The sequence below is a fragment of the Tursiops truncatus genome, chromosome 6 (assembly GCF_011762595.2).
Source record: "Tursiops truncatus isolate mTurTru1 chromosome 6, mTurTru1.mat.Y, whole genome shotgun sequence".
In the NCBI taxonomy this organism is placed as follows: Eukaryota; Metazoa; Chordata; class Mammalia; order Artiodactyla; family Delphinidae; genus Tursiops; species Tursiops truncatus.
Genome location: NC_047039.1, coordinates 10587274 through 10605246, shown reverse-complemented (window position 1 = coordinate 10605246; position 17973 = coordinate 10587274). Strand labels below are relative to the sequence as shown.

Sequence of the window (17973 nt, the reverse complement as noted above, 5' to 3'; positions counted from 1 at the left end):
AACCAGCTTTGAAAAGGCTCCAAATTAAAAATAATCGTTGGCAGCTTTATTCCAGTCCTAGTACAGAAGAGTCAGGTTATCTCACCAAATTTTTCAGTCCTCTGATAAAATCTGCAGATGCTTCTTAATTTGCCTCTTTGCTAGGAAAGATGAGAGAGGAAAATTCTCATCCATCACAACTATAGGTAACAGTGAACTATGGAAAGCACTAAAGTTTAAAGCAACGTATCATCATTTGGTCTCACTGCCGATGTTTAAATGAGGTCAGTAAATCTTTCACACTAGCAAATTATAAGTTGAAATTTTTTCTAAAAGATTGAAGGTAGCCACAATTCTCCCAGGCACAGATAGAATGGGTTTTCCTTCCTGCAAATTGGGGAAGAAGAGATAATTACTTTATTATCCTACAGTGGGAACAGCCGTACTTGATTCTGTGCATTCCCTGGCCTAGTATCCACGCATTTGGGGGTACAGTTCGCTCTGAAAAGTTCTACACAGAGTAGGTAGATCAGTGAAGCTATTACATAGTAGTGACCTTCTAAGCCTGGGTATGAAACAGCTTCATTATATAGGCATTTCAAAATACCTATGCAGCAAGAGGAAAATAGACTTTTCAACCAAGTATCAGTTGAAAGTCAGAGATCTGAATGCACTGACTCAATTATTGCCTAGTGTTCCAGAAAGGTGCCTGCCGCCAACGTGCTGGAAGGCACCAAAATTTAGTGTGAGTGTAAATAAGGAGCTCAACATATGGGGATAGGGAAAGCAATACTGAAACACAATTTGCTGGTCTCTACTCCTTTATGGCTAAATATTAATTGGGCAAGGAATTAAGACCAGAAAAGAAGTGAACCTCAAGTACTGCTCCTTTCAGTTTCCATTTTAAAAAGCTCAAGTTTTATAAGTGTTGTTGATGATTTCCAGAAATGTGATTTATTTTTTAAGAATTCTGTATTTACAGGTGCTTGGTTCTTCATGAATGCAGTGTTCTATTTACAGTCCAAATCATTTACAGCCATTACATAATTGTTGGGTATTTTAAAATAAATGGTTATCTATTTCTTAACTGCCTCTCGAATTAGAAACTGTAATTACATGAGTCTCAACGGCTGGCTCTTTATGTTTTATTAATTATTTTTGTTGGTCTCCATCACAGATGGAATTTTTCACTGGTAATTCCTCCTAAATCCATTCATATGGAATTCAGAGCAGTGAAAATAAATTTCACACCATAGAGTAGGGAATGATAACGGTAAAAAGGAGCAGGAGGGATCTGGGGACAGCCAGCAGGACCAGTTCAGTTCTCAACTGGTGTTGGGTTTTGCAAAGTTTGGCTCATTATAACCTGTATAACATAGGCCTTTACGATCTTCATGTCTTCCAGCTTCATTTTTGTCAGTGAGAGATCTGCCAGAAAAGAACTAGCGCTGACTGCCCAGTTCCACTCCTTCTGCTTGCATGTAGCCACCTCTTCATGTGGTACAGTGTGTCTGTGCCGTGGACCACAGGGTTGAGTCCTTGCTCGTGGAATGGTGCAGACGGAGCTGAGATTCATACCCAGAATTGGGTGCTGGCTCAGGAATATCCAGAGTCTCTATGTTGCTCTTTACCTCTATCATGTTGATTGGTGGTGCCACGCAATAGACCGGAAGCTGATGCCTATTCCCCAGGTCATCATAGCCCTCTGTAAGCGCACCATGTGGTAACGTTATGTTCGCACCATCAGTGATTGCCTGTGCCAGGTCATGATCGTTGCTTTCAAAAGCATGTGCTGCAGCCTTCAAGGCATCCCAAATGTCTTTACAGCCTTCAAAAGCTGATGCAGTATCTCAAAATTCATCTCTCTTGCTGAGCAGTTGTCCATCTGTCATGGGATAATCGCTTTTCCATTTGGGTTTCTCCTTTTTCAAAGGCTGGTCACGACCTAAAGCAACTCAGTCCCAGGGCCGCCCGCCTGGCAGGCCTGGCCCCCCTGCCGCCCTTGCCTCTGGCTCGGCCCCGCCAGACCAGGGCTGGCCCATCCCGGGCGGGTCGCAACTCCCGCTTCACCCCCTCGCAGCCCAGCACACTGGCGTCCAGGCGAGTCCAGCCCTGTTGCAGCCTGTCCGCCAGGCCCCATCGGTCCCCGCCCCTAAGCTGCTGTTTTTAAATTAGGTGTCATATTTTATGTTCTTCTAATTACTAACTTTTTCATTCATAATAACAGGATCCACACTAATCTGTATAAACACACCTCTGTATTATAGCTCTTTCACACTTGTTGATATGGATGAGTCCCATCTCTGTTCATTATTATATCCTCAATATATACCGCCACTAGGCACATAATAGGGGAAAAAATGAATACATTAAAGTATCAATTTCCCAATAGAAAATCCTACCCACATAAGCAAATCAGTTGATTTTTTTTTTTTCACACACAGGACAGCAGATCAGGATTTAAACTGCTATTAGCGTTTTTTTTGCCTAGATTGTACAGTGTTTAGTTGGAAGGGACCTTAGAAATCATAAGGTCCAACTTCCAACCCAGTACAAAAACCCTTCAGAACCATCTTTTATAAGCCTCGGCTTGAATGAAGCTTACTACTCTGTAAGGCCTTCCATGTCATTTTCAAGTCGGCCAACAACCAAAATGATCAAGGAAATTAACACTCCCCAAAAGTCTTCCTAAAGGAACTGCTGACGTCTTCATTTTAGCCCTGTGAGATCCATGTCAGACTTACAGAAGGTAATAAGTTTGTATTGCTTAAACCCCTAAATTTAGGGTAATTTGTTAGAGCAGCAATAGAAGGCTAATATATTCAGCCTCACACTTGCACATCTGCAAAGTGTAAGCAATGAACAAGTGAGTAATGGAAAATGGCCCAAGGAGTCCATTAGGGACCAGAAACGTTTCAGGGAGTTGGCCAGTTGCCATGGAACAGACTGCTGAGGTGGCTGGGATAGGTTGGAGGTACTGAGATTATTTAATAAGAGCAATCAGTCCCTGGTGGCCTTCTTCCAATTTTATTCTTCATTTTTTTTCACCATTATTTTCCAGTTTTCTTTTTATTCCCATTTTTCCTTTTATCCTCTCTTCCATCCTACTTTCCTCCTCCTCTTTTAAACACTGCTCTGCTAATCAAGCATATGTTTTTATCAGCCCCACACCCCCACCAGCGTACCCACCCATTTGTCAGAAGGAGATAAGGAGAACATGAGAGGAGCCTTGGGAGAATGTCGAGATTTTCAAGTGTGCCAAGAATTAAAAAGGTAAGGAACATAGCTTTACCACCTGGTCTCTGGGTACTCCAGAGCACCACATGCATTCACAAAAGAGGGTTATATACACATCTATTTATTTAAAAAAAGAAATCAACACAAAACTAAGCAGGTGGGCTTCCCTGGTGGCTCAGTGGTTGAGAGTCCGCCTGCCGATGCAGGGGACACGGGTTCGTGCCCCGGTCCAGGAAGATCCCACATGCCGCGGAGTGGCTGGGCCCGTGAGCCATGGCCGCTGAGCCTGCGCGTCTGGAGCCTGTGCTCCGCAACAGGAGAGGCCACAACAGTGAGAGGCCCGCATACCGAAAAAAAAAAAGCAGACACTCAAAAGTATTTTGAAAATAACAAAAGGTTTTTGCTAAGGTACTGATTAGTCACTATCTTCTATTTTGCTGCCGAAAAATTATGTTGAGCCCTTTTCACTCTCTCTTAGCGCAAAACTAAAGGCCCTAAGGGGCTAATGGAAAGTCTTCATCAACTTCAAATAATATTACATGAGCTACTGAACAATAATAAATACAATAGAAGCATTTAAACGCTTCACATGAAGTGAATCAATGAAGCATATACAGTTTTATTTTAAGAATTTTTTGGCACCGGATTTTCTAGAAAAGTGTTTGCTGAATACGGGGACTAGATCCATGACTAATATCTATATGCAAGCTTCCGGTTTCCCACAAGTCCTGGTGGCTGCAAGGGCAGACGAAGCGACATTGTTCTCTGGCAACAGATTGGGCTTTGGTTGAGCCAGTTTAAGGGAACTGTTGGTAAGAATCCTGAGGACGGGGTAATACCTGTGCCCTTAGCCATCAATATAGTAGATTTCAAATGAACCCTTACCACAAAGCAAGGAGAGATTCCCTTAATGATAAGCATTTCTAAAAATTCCAAAGATTATGTGGGCCATGTGGCTGCCAGAAATTGGTTTGTTTCTGGAGCCATTGCTGCAGCACTAAAATCGGTCAGCAAACTCAGAGGAGAACAAACTACACCTTTAATCCAGAAGTCCTTTTCTTCCTCTCTTTTGTCCTATCCATTGGTAGGAGTTCTTTGGCAGAGACATGGCATATTTAACTATAAACTTGTTTAGCTGTCACAGTTTTAGTTGTTTTTCCAGAGCCGAGGGTTATATTCATATTGTTTTTCTTGTCCGTTGATGAAAGTAATTTTAGAAAATGATCTTTCAAGTCTCTGTGACCATTCATTAGCATGAATTCATTCATTCATTTATTCAGTAAACACTCATTTGTCTACCTACTCCTTACCAGGTAGTGAGTAAGACCCTAGGAATTCAAAGAAGGAAATGTCATGATTTATATACTCGTGTAAAGTTCACATGCTAGTAAGGAGATAAGCTTTTCAACACATGAGGACCGTAATACTGATGTGTTCAAAGTGTTATTTGAGCACAGATGTGGAAGAAGTTACTTCTGCCAAGAAGACTGGGCGTTCAGAGAACTTTCATAGAGTATGAAAGATCCAATCGATAGGAATTTATTAATCACCTATTAATTGCTGAGGTTATGGCAGGGAACAAAACAGGCAGTTCTGTTTTAGTTCTCTAATCAAAATTTTGAATCTAAAGGGAGGAGGCAGACAATAAATAAGTAAAGACGTTAACAGATTAATTTCAGATAGTAGTAAGTGTTACAAGACTAAGACTGTCCTGGAGGGAGAGGCTTAAAGGTCTTGGTAAAGAATATGGATTTTGTCCAAAGTGCAAAAGAGTGCCATTGAAGCATTTTAATTAAGTGATTAACACGACCTAATTTTCCTTTTTAAAAAATTATTCTGGTAGCTCTATGAAGATGGATTATGAAAATCAAGAATGCACACAGGGAAACCAATAAAAAAGCAATTGCATGAGTACAGGTTAGAGATAATAATGACTAGCACTCAGATGGTAGTTGTAGAGATGGACAGAAAAAGGAAGATTCTTAAAGGATGTCTTAAACATTGGATGTGATAGTTGAGGAAAAGGAGACGATGAAAGATAACTCTTGGTTCTTTGGCTATAGCAGTGAGGTGGAGTAGGGGCCACTTCCTAAGGTGGAGAAAACTGGAGGAAGAATAGATGCTGACGGGAAAAATCAAGAGCTCTGTTTTGGACAGGTTAGGTTTAAAGTGACTATTAGTTATCCAAGTGAAGATGCCAAGTAAACAGTTGGATATAAGTCTAGAGCTCAGGTTGAGATTTTGGCCTGAGATAGAAATGTGAGCATCATCAAGATATAGGTAGGATTTAAAGCCATCACTTTATATGAGATCACCTTGGAGAAGACTGGATAGAGAGGAGAAGTTGTGTAGAAGACAAAAGGTCAGGAAAGGAGACTGAGAAGGAGAAGCCAGTGAGATAAGAATATCCAGGGAACCTGTTAGAGAAGCCAGGAGAGAAGTGTTTTATAAAGGAGATGATGACTGAGGAAGATCATTTGACTTGACAACGTGGAGGTTATTGAAAAGAACAACTTAAATAGAGTGGGAGGGGGGCCAGCATGGAGTGGATTGGAGAGAAAATGGGGAACTTACATTTCCAGCAGTTGGAAGATTCGGTACTTTCAATGACCCTCCCAATGTAAGCAGTTAAAATGCTGGATTATATATAAAAATCACCTTTGTGTTTGTATTGCTGAACTGCCATGATCTTACCAACAAAAGTCAAAAACAAAGTGAAAGCGAGAAACATTGGCAATAAAGCAGCACCAATACCAGCTTCTGCTCTAAGAGTTTTTTTTGCTGAGCCCCGGAGACAGCACCATATTTGGGGGATAAGAGATTAACCCTAAGGTCAACATCAGTTGGAGAATGTAATAGATCTCTGCATAAAGCTGGGACTTCAATGGGTTATACCTTCAATGTAAAGGAGAAGGAAGAAAAGAAAGTCACCCAGAACAGGACATCAAAGAAATTTGAATTCAAATTTAGCATTGGTTGGCAGGAGTATGGTGGAATTTCCCCCTGAGAATGTGTAAAGGCCCTCATGCACATTTTTTGGTCCAAATGTACACTGTGTGTGATCTGAACCTTAAGCCAAGAATGTAACTCAAAGGGTTCTGGATTGCTTGCTACTTCAGGCAGTTGTCAGAAGCAAATGAAGAGGAAAGCAATTTTAATTTAGGTGCCAAGGAATTTCCACAGAGAAATTTCCAAGGGAAAGGAGCAGGTCATAGTCAAAACTAGCAAAACATACAAAAGAGAACAAGACATCACAAATGACAGCCTATTCTCCAAAGGATTAAGATGTTAGAGTCAACACACAATATAAAATAACAATTTAACATGTTTGAAGAAATTAAAGAAGGTATTGGGTATATAACACAATACTATGAAAAGTGACTAGGCAGATTTGAAAAAAGAGACCTAGTTGAATTTCCAGATATGTATGATTTAATAATCAAAATTAGAAACAACAGATTAAGCACAACTGATGAAAGACTACTGAACTGAAATATATGTGGTGATGTTTAAATGTCCAGAATTCTTTGATATTCTTCCTTTCAAGAGGTGGAGTTTAATTCTCCTTTCCTTAAGTATAGATCGGACTTAGTGATATGCTTCTAACAAATTGAATAAAGCAGAAGTGAAGGTGTGTGATTTGGGGACTGGGTTATAAAAGACACTGTGCCTTCCTGCTGCTGCTTTCCCTCTCTTAGATCCCTGGCTTGGGGAAGCCAGCTGGTCTGTCAGGAGAACACTCAGGCAGCCTGCTGAGAGGCCCCTGTGGGGAGGAACAGAGGCCTCCTGAATGAGCTGTCTCAGACGCAGCTTGCCAGCCCTAGTCCTGCCCTCATTTTTTTTTTTTTTAACATCTTTATTGGAGTATAATTGCTTTACGATGGTGTGTTAGTTTCTGCTTTATAACAAAGTGAATCAGTTATACGTATACATATGTTCCCATATCTCTTCCCTCTTGCGTCTCCCTCCCACCCTCCTTATCCCACCCCTCTAGGTGGTCACAAAGCACCGAGCTGATCTCCCTGTGCTCTGCGGCTGCTTCACACTAGCTATCTATTTTACATTTGGTAGTGTATATATGTCCATGCCACTCTCTCACTTTGTCACAGCTTACCTTTCCCCCTCCCCATATCCTCAAGTCCATGCTCTAGTAGGTCTGTGTCTTTATTCCCGTCTTACCCCTAGGTACTTCATGACCTTTTTTTTTTTTCTTAGATTCCATATATATGTGTTAGCATACGGTATTTGTTTTTCTCTTTCTGACTTACTTCACTCTGTATGACAGACTCTAGGTCTATCCACCTCATTACAAATAGCTCAGTTTCGTTTCTTTTTATGGCTGAGTAATATTCCATTGTGTATATGTGCCACATCTTCTTTATCCATTCATCTGTCCGTGGGCCCTTAGGTTGCTTCCATGTCCTGGCTATTGTAAATAGAGCTGCAATGAACATTTTGGTGCATGACTCTTTTTGAATTATGGTTTTCTCAGGGTATATGCCCAGTAGTGTTGGTGGGAATGTAAATTGATACAGCCACTATGGAGAACAGTATGGAGGTTCCTTAAAAAACTACAAATAGAACTGCTCTCATTTGATTACAGCCCCAGGGGCAGCTTGACTTCTACCTTGTGAGAGACACTGAGTTGAAAACCACCCAACTAAGTCACTCCTGGATTCCTGACCCCCAGAAACTGTGTGAAGTAATAAATGTTTGTTGCTTTAAGCTGCTAGGTTTTGGGCTAATTTGTCATGCAGCAATAAATGATACAAGATTAATTTGAAGAAATTACCCTAAAGGCAGCACAGAGGAAGAAAGAGATAGAAAATATGAAATGAGATTAATCAACATTCCAGAAAGAATAATGGGAACAAAGAAATATTTGAAGTGTTAATTGCTAGGAAATTTCTAGAATTGTTGAAAGACAATAATCACTAGGTCCATGGAGCCCAGCGAATCCTAAAATGAATACTTTTTTTTTTTTTAACAGCACTTAGACATCTCATAGGAAAACTGATGAATACCAAAGGGGAAAAAATCTTAAAGCAACCGGAGAGGGGAAAGATCAATTTCAAAGGAATGGCGATTACACTGAAAGCTGATTTCTCTATAGCAATAATGGAAGTCAGAAGCCAGGAATATATCTTAATTTACTGAGAGCAAAATAACTGTAAACCAAGAATTATCAACCAGCAAAACTCTCTCTCAAGAATGAGGTTAAAGTAGAAGCTTCTGGGTTGGTGAACACATAGAGATTTGGGGAGAGTTGATCTCGGGTGGTCTCAGCCTGCGGCAGCTTGAAGCAAAATTCCCCTGCCAGAGACTGAAGTCAGGCCGTGGCAGTGAGAGCTCTGAATCCTAGCAGACCACGACGGCCAGTAGCCAGTGACAAGGCCCTGGCCTGTCGTCTTTTTAGAAATGAAATTCCACAAAGAGACGGAAAGTAGTGAAACAAGTGTTATTAGGAGGAAAAAGAGTACGTGTGAACAGACTCACGTGGGCGGGCTCAGAGAGAGAGTCGCGCCCTCGTGATAGCTTGAATCACTTACATGGGGCATTTCTTCCGGGTTTCCTCTGGCCAATCATCTTGCTTTGCCTGGCTCTGAGCCCACATTTGGTACATCTCAGGGTCCTCCCATGTGTGCACGTGCAACTCTGAGCCAAGATGGATTCTAGTGCAGAGGCCTATGGGTAGGTTGACATCACCTACTATGGGGTGGCGCCCCCGCCCTTTTTGACCCCCAAGGAACCTTTCTGCGCATGTGTAGTCAGGAGGTTCTCCTTGACCTCGAGAATGAGAAATATGTGGTCTCTTGATCTCTTATCTGGGCTGGGCTCAGCTCCTCCTCGCTCCTATTGTCTTCATCTTGGAGTATCTGTCCACAAGCGACAGACTCCAACTGCTCAGTCTGGGGCCCATCTATCTCCTGCCTCAGAGTGGCGTGCTTGGAGGAGCATGGAAACTCTGCACTGTCTCCCCATACTTTGCCCTGTGCATCTCTTCCATCTGGCTGCTCCTGAGTTATATCTTCTATTAAAAGCCAGGAATCTAGGGCTTCCCTGGTGGTGCAGTGGTTGAGAGTCCGCCTGCCGATGCAGGGGACACAGGTTCGTGCCCCCGTCTGGGAAGATCCCATATTCCGCGGAGCGGCTGGGCCCGTGAGCCATGGCCGCTGAGCCTGCGCGTCCGGAGCCTGTGCTCCGCAACGGGAGAGGCCACAACAGTGAGAGGCCTGCGTACCGCAAAAAAAAAAAAAAAAAAAAAAAAAAGCCAGGAATCTAGAGGCTACATATGAAGATGGGGGCATCAAATAATGGAAGGAGACACTTGGTTTGCATTTCCCTGATGATTAGTGATGTTGAGTATCTTTTCATGTACCTGTTGGCCATTTGAATATCTTCTTTGGAAATATGTCAATTCAGATCCCAGACCAACCAGCACTATAGGATGTGCTCTGCCGCTGCCCAGGTTCTCTGGCCAGGTTTCCCGGATGGGCAGGAACTGAGGCTGTGTATTTGCTTTCCTGCTGAAGTGAGGCGGTAGAATGAGCTGGTGGGGGCCCTTGACTGGAGACTCAAATCAGGCAGAACTGCCAAACAACAGTATTCCCTGGCCAGACAGGACCACAAGCAGAGCCACTGGCTGGGACCTCTGCACCGGCGCACGGCAAGTAGTAACGCGGTCTGTGGAGGTCTGAGCGCTGGCTGCTGCTAGCCTGGCGCTCTGTCTCCAATGGTGGAGCCCAGCCGGTTCCCCAAGTGATCTCTTTGAGGGGAGACCTGAATGCACCTCCCTGGAAGTGCCTTCCGCGATCCTGGGAAAGCTGGGTGTCCACTTTGGGTTCTCTTTTTCCCACTGGAGCAAACTGTAGGCGAGGGGCCCTCTTCAGGTAGTGCTGTGCCGGCCTGGGGGAGGGGCAACGTGGTCAGAGCGTAGCCACTCCTCTTGCCTTCTAATGTGGTCCTTCTCAGTCTCTGTGGTCCAGGGGGGTGCTTCAGCGTCACCTCTACTTTCTGGGATTTTTCTCAGTGGTGTCTTGTCTATGGACGGATACTAATTGATCTTCTTGTGAGGGGGACTGAAGTGGATTGAGGCATGTCTCCATCTTTTTTTTTTTTTTTTTTGCGGTACGCGGGCCTCTCACTGTTGCGGCCTCTCCCGTTGCGGAGCACAGGCTCCGGATGCGCAGGCTCAGCGGCCATGGCTCACGGGCCCAGCTGCTCCGCGGCATATGGGATCTTCCCGGAGCGGGGCACGAACCCGTGTCCCCTGCATCGGCAGGCGGACTCTCAACCACTGCGCCACCAGGGAAGCCCCATGTCTCCATCTTGATGATGTTATTTTGGGGAGGATGCTGCCACAGGCCCAGCTGGGGCACAGGTGGCAAGCTATTGCTGGCCCAGAAAGCTAGGTTGGAGATGGCAGGATCTGCTAGTATTGGAGGGTCTAGTGCGGAGGCGGGGGTGGCGATGGCTGTGGCTCACTGCGGGGACGAGGACACTGGGGACGGTAGTTCTGGGGAGTACTCATTGGTGCGAGCCCTCCTGGAGCCCGCCATTTTCTCACCAAGACCTGGCCCTACCCAACAGCCTGTAGCCCCTCAGAGATTTAGAGACAGTAGGTCTGAGGTAGGGCCCAGGAATCTGAATCTAGAAGCACATATGATTCCGATGCCTGTGGCCTGAGGACCACACTTTGAAAAACACTCCCCCGCATCATGGCATCATGGATTCTTTTTTTTTTTTTTTTTTTTGCGGTACGCGGGCCTCTCACTGCTGCGGCCTCTCCCATTGCGGAGCACAGGCTCCAGACGCGCAGGCTCAGCGGCCATGACTCACGGGCCCAGCCGCCCCGTGGCATGTGGGATCTTCCCGGACCAGGGCACGAACCTGTGTCCCCTGCATCGGCAGGCGGACTCTCAACCACTGCGCCACCAGAGAAGCCCCATCATGGATTCTTGAATCCCTTAGGCAACAAGTAAATCTTCTTTATCACCGAAGGACAAATAAGCAGGGGATGGTGAGTTCTGAATACTTCCTGAGATTTTCCCCTTCCCTTTGTCCCCGAATTCCTCTCTCTGTGCCGTGAGGTGGGCATGTGTGAAGTAGGCAGACACCTGCCAGCCAGCCTAGTGGGCGCAGTACAGCTCCCGGGAGTGACAGGGCACTTCTGAGTCAGCTGTCCTAACGAGCTTGCTTGTTGACTGACTGGAGGGGAGGAGCTTATTATTCATGTTTGGCCCAGAGCCTCCTCTTGTAGGATTGCAAATGAATGGAGGCCATATGGCTCCCACCACGTTCACCCCCATGGAAAAAAGTGGAACGATCATCAAAGGAACACTTTAGTTCACCCTTCTCATTGAACAGGGTCAGATTAGCTGGAAGGAAGCTCATGAGGCTATTTGGCACAGACTTTTCACACTTGATCTATTCCTTTCTTCTTCCATCTATTACCCCTGCCCAGCCCACCTTGATCCCTTGAATAGGGACATTGTCTGCTCCAAGTCATCCAAAACAAAGCCTCTGTTCTTTTGAGCAATTCCTGCCTCCAGCCCCCTTAGATACTTCGGAAATATAACCCCTAAGAAAACAACATGAGGTTAAGAATATCGTGTCAGTATCCCTCTTCCTGTAAAAGGGCTGGCCTAATCCAGAAACTTCATTTCTTATATTATCCCTGCTTCAAACCCCCTACAGTACCTTTTTCTTAGAGCTCTTTATCTCTTGGTAGAACTCTAGAATAAAAACGCTAGAGCCAAAAACATCTATTTGGAGTTAAAAATTAAGTTGGAAGACAAGGTAGAATTTGTGGCTTTCTGGGTCAGCCCCAGCCAACACTCCAAGGAAAGGGAAGAGGCCTGGGGCAAAGGTCAGCTTTAGACACTTCAGGTTGATGGTTTCAACACAGACAGCCACCTTCTTTAACCATGAGCCCACTCTATACAGAAGTGCAAAGGGAGGCTCCTCCCCCACCCCAGAAAAGGGAGGTTCCCTTCATTCCTGCCCCCATTTCTGTAGCCCACGGGTGCTGGAAGGAAGGGAAGCCGTAGCTCGTCTTTCTGCAGGCTTTGCTCCTGCTGCCCATCCATGGCATCCAGGACTCCTACTGGCCCCTGGACAGCTTCTGAGCTGACCTTGTATTGAGTCAAAAATGTCCATTACACCTATGTGAGTCCCTTCATTGGGTCTTGAGAGGTGAATAATTTGCTAAGATGACACTGCTCAGGAGGGTGGCTCCCTTTTGATGTTACTCTAGAATGACTCCTATCAATAAGTTTGGGTTATTTTTCTCATATTTTTTATTTTTATTATATTTTTTATTTATTTTTTACATCTTTATTGGAGTATAATTGCTTTACAATGTTGTGTTAGTTTCTGCTTTATAACAAAGTGAATCAGTTATACATATACATATGTTCCCATATCTCTTCCCTCTTGCGTCTCCCTCCCTCCCATCCTCCCTATCCCACCCCTCCAGGCGGTCACAAAGCACCGAGCTGATCTCCCTGTGCTATGCGGCTGCTTCCCACTAGCTATCTATTTTACGATTGGTAGTGTATATATGTCCATGCCTCTCTCTCACTTCGTCACAGCTTACCCTTCCCCCTCCCCATATCCTCAAGTCCATTCTCTAGTAGGTCTGTGTCTTTATTCCTGTCTTACCCCTAGGTTCTTCATGACCATTTTTTTCCCCTTAAATTCCATATATATGTGCTAGCATAGGGTATTTGTCTTTCTCTTTCTGACTTACTTCACTCTGTATGACACACTCTAGGTCCATCCACCTCATTACAAATAGCGCAATTTCGTTTCTTTTTATGGCTGAGTACTATTCCATTGTATATATGTGCCACGACCACGGTGCTCCCTTTTAACATGGGGCATAAGTTTAGATGAGAGAGAAGATAGGATGGGGAGGGGAATGCTCATCTTCCTTTCTTTCCTTGAGGCTCTTTCTACCCATGTCTCCATCTTTCTGCCTTGCTGGATCTTTCTCTTTGCTTTTGCTACTCTGTGGCCCTGTTTAAACCAGGAGTTGGTTTTTTTTTTTTGGCTGCACCACTCGGCTTGTGAGATCTTAATTCCCCGACCAGGGATTGCACCCGGGCCACGGCAGTGAAAGCCCAGAATCCTAACCACTAGTTCACCAGGGAACTTCCTTAAACCAGGAGTTCTTAACCTATGGTTCATAGATCCCTTGAATATACAAGAATAAGTCTATTGTATGGGAAAAGGCCCATAGTTTTTCATATTGTCAAAGTGGACTGTAATGAGAAGAAACTTAAGAACGATTATTCTAGACTTTTTCTCCCTTTTCCTTTCTCTGACCCTCTTGCTGCCCCCTTAGAATTCTGACTATTGTACTGTTAACACCCTTCCTCACTGGCCAATGTCTCTCCTGTCCCTTCTCTCATGCCTTCTCTCTTTCTCCATCTATCTTTGGTTTATTGCCCCATGCCATCTTTTTTTCTTTTCTGAAAATTGGCCATAATATAAAAGTGAATACTAATAATTGTCACATATTGAACAGTGTTCAGTAAATAAAGGTTTAGTTTCCCTAGTTATTTTCCTAATTTTAAAAGCCACTGAGTTGGATCTTTCATATTTTTCTCTAAGAAACATTCAGGAGGGGTAGTTGTTGGCTACTTTTTTTTTTTAAGTTCTTTAAAAAAATGTTTTTATTTACTTTTGGCTGCGTTGGGTCTTCGCTGCTGCGCGCGGGCTCTCTCTAGTTGCGGCGAGAGGGGGCTACTCTTCACTGCAGCGCGCAGGCTTCTCATTGCGGTGGCTTCTCTTGTTGCGGAGTATGGGCTCTAGGCGCGCAGGCTTCAGTAGCTGTGGCTTGAGGGCTTTGTTGCTCCGAGGCACGTGGGATCCTCCCGGAACAGGGATTGAACCCGTATCCCCTGCATTGGCAGGCGGACTCCCAACCACTGTGTCACCAGGGAAGACCCTGTTGGCTACTTTTTGCTCAACTGTGACAATTAATTTTACCCCTTATGAACCTTCAGCTGTGAATGAGAACGTAGCTTCCTGCCCTGGGTATAATCAGATGTCGGGAGCACAATCGCTCCCCCTATTGTCACATTTTTACATTGCATGCTGCGGTAGGTGAGGAAGGTGCGTCAAAAGGCAAGAAACCTAATAGAATTTGAATGAATGAACAAGATTGGTTTTCAGCAGCTTTCTGGTCTGTCTGAACAGGTGGTGGCTACAGAGAGAAAGAGGCAGAGGAAGCAGGGAAGGGTCAGACTCTATGTCATCTGAGCAATACGAGACTCTCCTCAACCATTGGATAGAGCAGATCTTTGATCTTCAATAGTACAGACTGCAATCCCACCTTTAATCGTGAGCCCACACTATACAGAAGTGCAAAGGGAGGTTCCTCCCTCCCCAGAAAAGGGAGGTTCCCTTCATTCCTGCTCCCATTTCTGTAGCCCACGGGTGCTGGAAGGGAGGGAATTCTTAGCTCGTCTTTCTGCAGTCTTTGCTGCCCCTGGACAGCTTTGAGCTGACCTTGTATTGATTCAAAAATGTCCGTTTTCACCTCTATGAGTCCCTTCCTCGTACCTTCAGAGATGAATGATTTGCTAAGGAAACACTGCTCAGGAGGGTGGCTCCCTTTTGATGCTGGTCTCTAGGGAAGCATTTTCCCTACTTCACCTTTAGCAATTGGCAACATGCTACCTTGACATTCAGAGACTGAGTGACAGCCCAGGTAGGGCACCTCTCATTTGTCTGTCTGAGGCCCATCTTTATGGGTAGATAGGTTTTCCCTGCATTAACACATGTTTTCTCCTCCAATTCTCTGCCCCAAACACTCTCCCCGTTCCTCCACCCTAAGTCACATCCACCGTCCTTGGGTTTCTCTGAACCTTCCCGTCTCCCCTACATTGCTCCCAGCCTCTCTATCCCACAGACGCTCTTCACCCCTCACACGTTTCATCCAGCCTCCGTCCCAACCCTCCGCTCCTCTCCCCAGATTGGAGGTCCCAAGTCTACTGACCGCAGTCCGCCCTTCTCTTCTCCCAGCCTCTCCCTCCCACCTTCCCTCAGGCTGGCTCTAACGTCTCTCCTCTTGGGTTCTTTCTGGGGTATGAAACTGCTCCTGAGAACTTGGGATTTGGGATCTTTGGTCTAAAAATCCTGGCATAACCCTGCCCTTAAGATCCAAGTCACTGGGCCTTCCCTGGTGGTGCAGTGGTTGAGAATCCGCCTGCTAATGCAGGGGACACAGTTCGAGCCCTGGTCCGGGAAGATCCCACATGCCGCAGAGCAACTAAGCCCGTGCACCACAACTACTGAGCCTGCGCTCTAGAGCCCGCAAGCCACAGCTACTGAGCCCATGTGCCACAACTACTGAAGCCTGTGTGCCTAGAGCCTATGCTCCGCAACAACAGAAGCCACCGCAATGAGAAGCCCGCGCACCGCAACGAAGACCCAACGCAGCCAAAAATAAATAAAATTTTAAAAAAAGCTCCAAGTCACATTGGTTTGAACGCCTACTGCAAAGCTAGGGGGAGTCCAGACGTTTGCCTGCATTTCTGTGATTTCCTGACTCTGAGCCCTGCCTCCACCATTCGTGTAGCTTATGGGTCTCATCCTCACCCCATAAGCGCTGTCTGTGTTCTGCACTATATCTACCCAGAAATAACATTGAGCCTCACCTCCAATCCCACCTAAAACTGACGTACAGGAGGCATCTGTGTGAGGAACAGACTTAACTGAATGTTCAGGAGTAGGGAGTGGTCACAGTGCTCCAAGGCAAACAGCTTCAAAATGGCCATCGGAAATTTCTGGGTTTGAGAGAGGATGGGTGGTTGCCAGGGGTGGGGGGAAGATGGGTGAAGGTGGCCTGAAGGGCGCAAACTTCCGGTTATACGATGAATAATGTCAGCATGGTGACTGTACTTAACGATAGTGTATTTGAAAGTTGCTAAGAGTAGATCTTAAAAGTTCTCACCACATACACACAAAAAGGTAACTCTGTGAGGTGAAGGATGTGCTAACTAACCTTATTGTGGTGATCATTTCACAGTATACACATGTCACATCATCACGGCAGACACCTTAAACTTCCCGTTATATATCAATTATATCTCAGTAAAGCTGGAAAGAAAAAGAATCTGTTGTTACAGTCCCTTAGCCAGGTTGCCTGCCAGTGACTCTTGGTCATTTTCTCCCCTCATTGTTCTGGTCTCACGACATCTTCGTAGCTCTTTTCACTTCCCTTTCTTCTCTCTCTCCCTCACATGCTTTTTCCCAGTTACCGGTGGGAACTACACACTTATTCTTCTCTATTTGACAGAGTAGGTCAGCATCCCAGCCCACTGTTTTTCAATCTATGTCAAAACCCATTCATGGTAATAGAATCAATACAGAGGGTCACCACCAGGCTTTCTTAGAAATGAAATAGAATAGAAAATATGAATGTGTGCACGGTAAGAATAAGTACCGTTTTGTGAAATGTTTCAATCATAATATAAATAATAAGCGTTGTGATTTTTTAAAAAAAGAAAAGAAAAGAAAGTCTGTAAAACACTTTCTGGCTCTAATAGGTAAACTTAGCCCTGGGCCCCCCTTTGCGTGACCAAAACCATCAAAGAGCTCAGCAGAATCAAAGGACCTGTCTTTGAACATGACACACTGTTCCTGAAGGCTGTTTGTAAGATGATTTTATTTTATTTATTTATTTTAATTTAATTTTTAAAATTTTACTGCAGTATAGTTGATTTACAATGTTGTGTTAATTTCTGTTGTACAGCAAAGTGACTCAGTTATATGTACATATACATATATATATTCTTTTCCATATGGCTTATCACAGCATATTCCCTATGCTCTACAATAGCACCTTGTTGTTTATCCGTCCTATATATAATAGTTTGCATGTAAGATGATTTTAAAATACACCCTACACAGGACTCACATTTTCCGACGTAGTGACTGCTCAACCGGTTTCTGAATATGATTGTCATAATGCAGAACACTTTGGTTGCTATTTTAGCAACTGATTTGATGCTTAGGAACTCCGTGACATAATTGTTTCATTCAGTAGTGTCCAAATGTAAAATTGTTGTTTGCTGTTTGTTTTGTTCCTATGTCATGTACAAAACTGACATCCATCCGGGGATGGGAGATGGACGGCATCCACGGGAGTCTCAGGGACCGAGGGTGGATATGTTTCTGAAGGTGAAAAACAATGATGGCATTAGAGGCCAAATCAAAATGCTCCTACATCAAAGCAGCTGCACCAAACTCTCACAAACCTAATAACATATGCAGTTACCGAGAGGCGGGGAGGCGTGAACCAAATCGGCCCTGCCCGTAGGGGGCGGTTTATCTTGATTGCAGGCCAAGTAGGAGGAGGAAATGAACTTACCAACTCACCATTTTTTTTTTTTTTGGCTGCGTTGGGTCTTCGTTGCTGTTGCTGCCCGCGGGCTTTCTCTAGTTGCGACGAGCGGGGGCTACTCTTGGTTGCGGTGCGTGGGCTTCTCATTGCGGTGGCTTCTCTTGTTGTAGAGCACAGGCTCTAGGCGCACGGGCTTCAGTAGTTGTGGTACGCGGGCTCAGTAGTTGTGGCCCACAGGCTCAATTGCTCCACAGCATGTGGGATCTTCCCGGACCAGGGCTCGAACCTGTGTCCCCTGCATTGGCAGGCGGATTTTCTTAACCACTGCGCCACCAGGGAAGTCCCCACCTTTTTTTAAGGGCTGTGGGGTGAGGTAGAGTGGGATGGGAGTGGAAAGGAAC

At 44.9% G+C, this 17973-nt stretch overlaps 1 pseudogene; it reads right to left on the bottom strand.

Annotated features, from left to right (window-relative positions):
* Positions 1-1297: 1297 nt before the first annotated feature.
* On the bottom strand, positions 1298-10775 carry LOC101336579 (ubiquitin domain-containing protein 2-like; annotated as a pseudogene).
* Positions 10776-17973: the final 7198 nt, after the last annotated feature.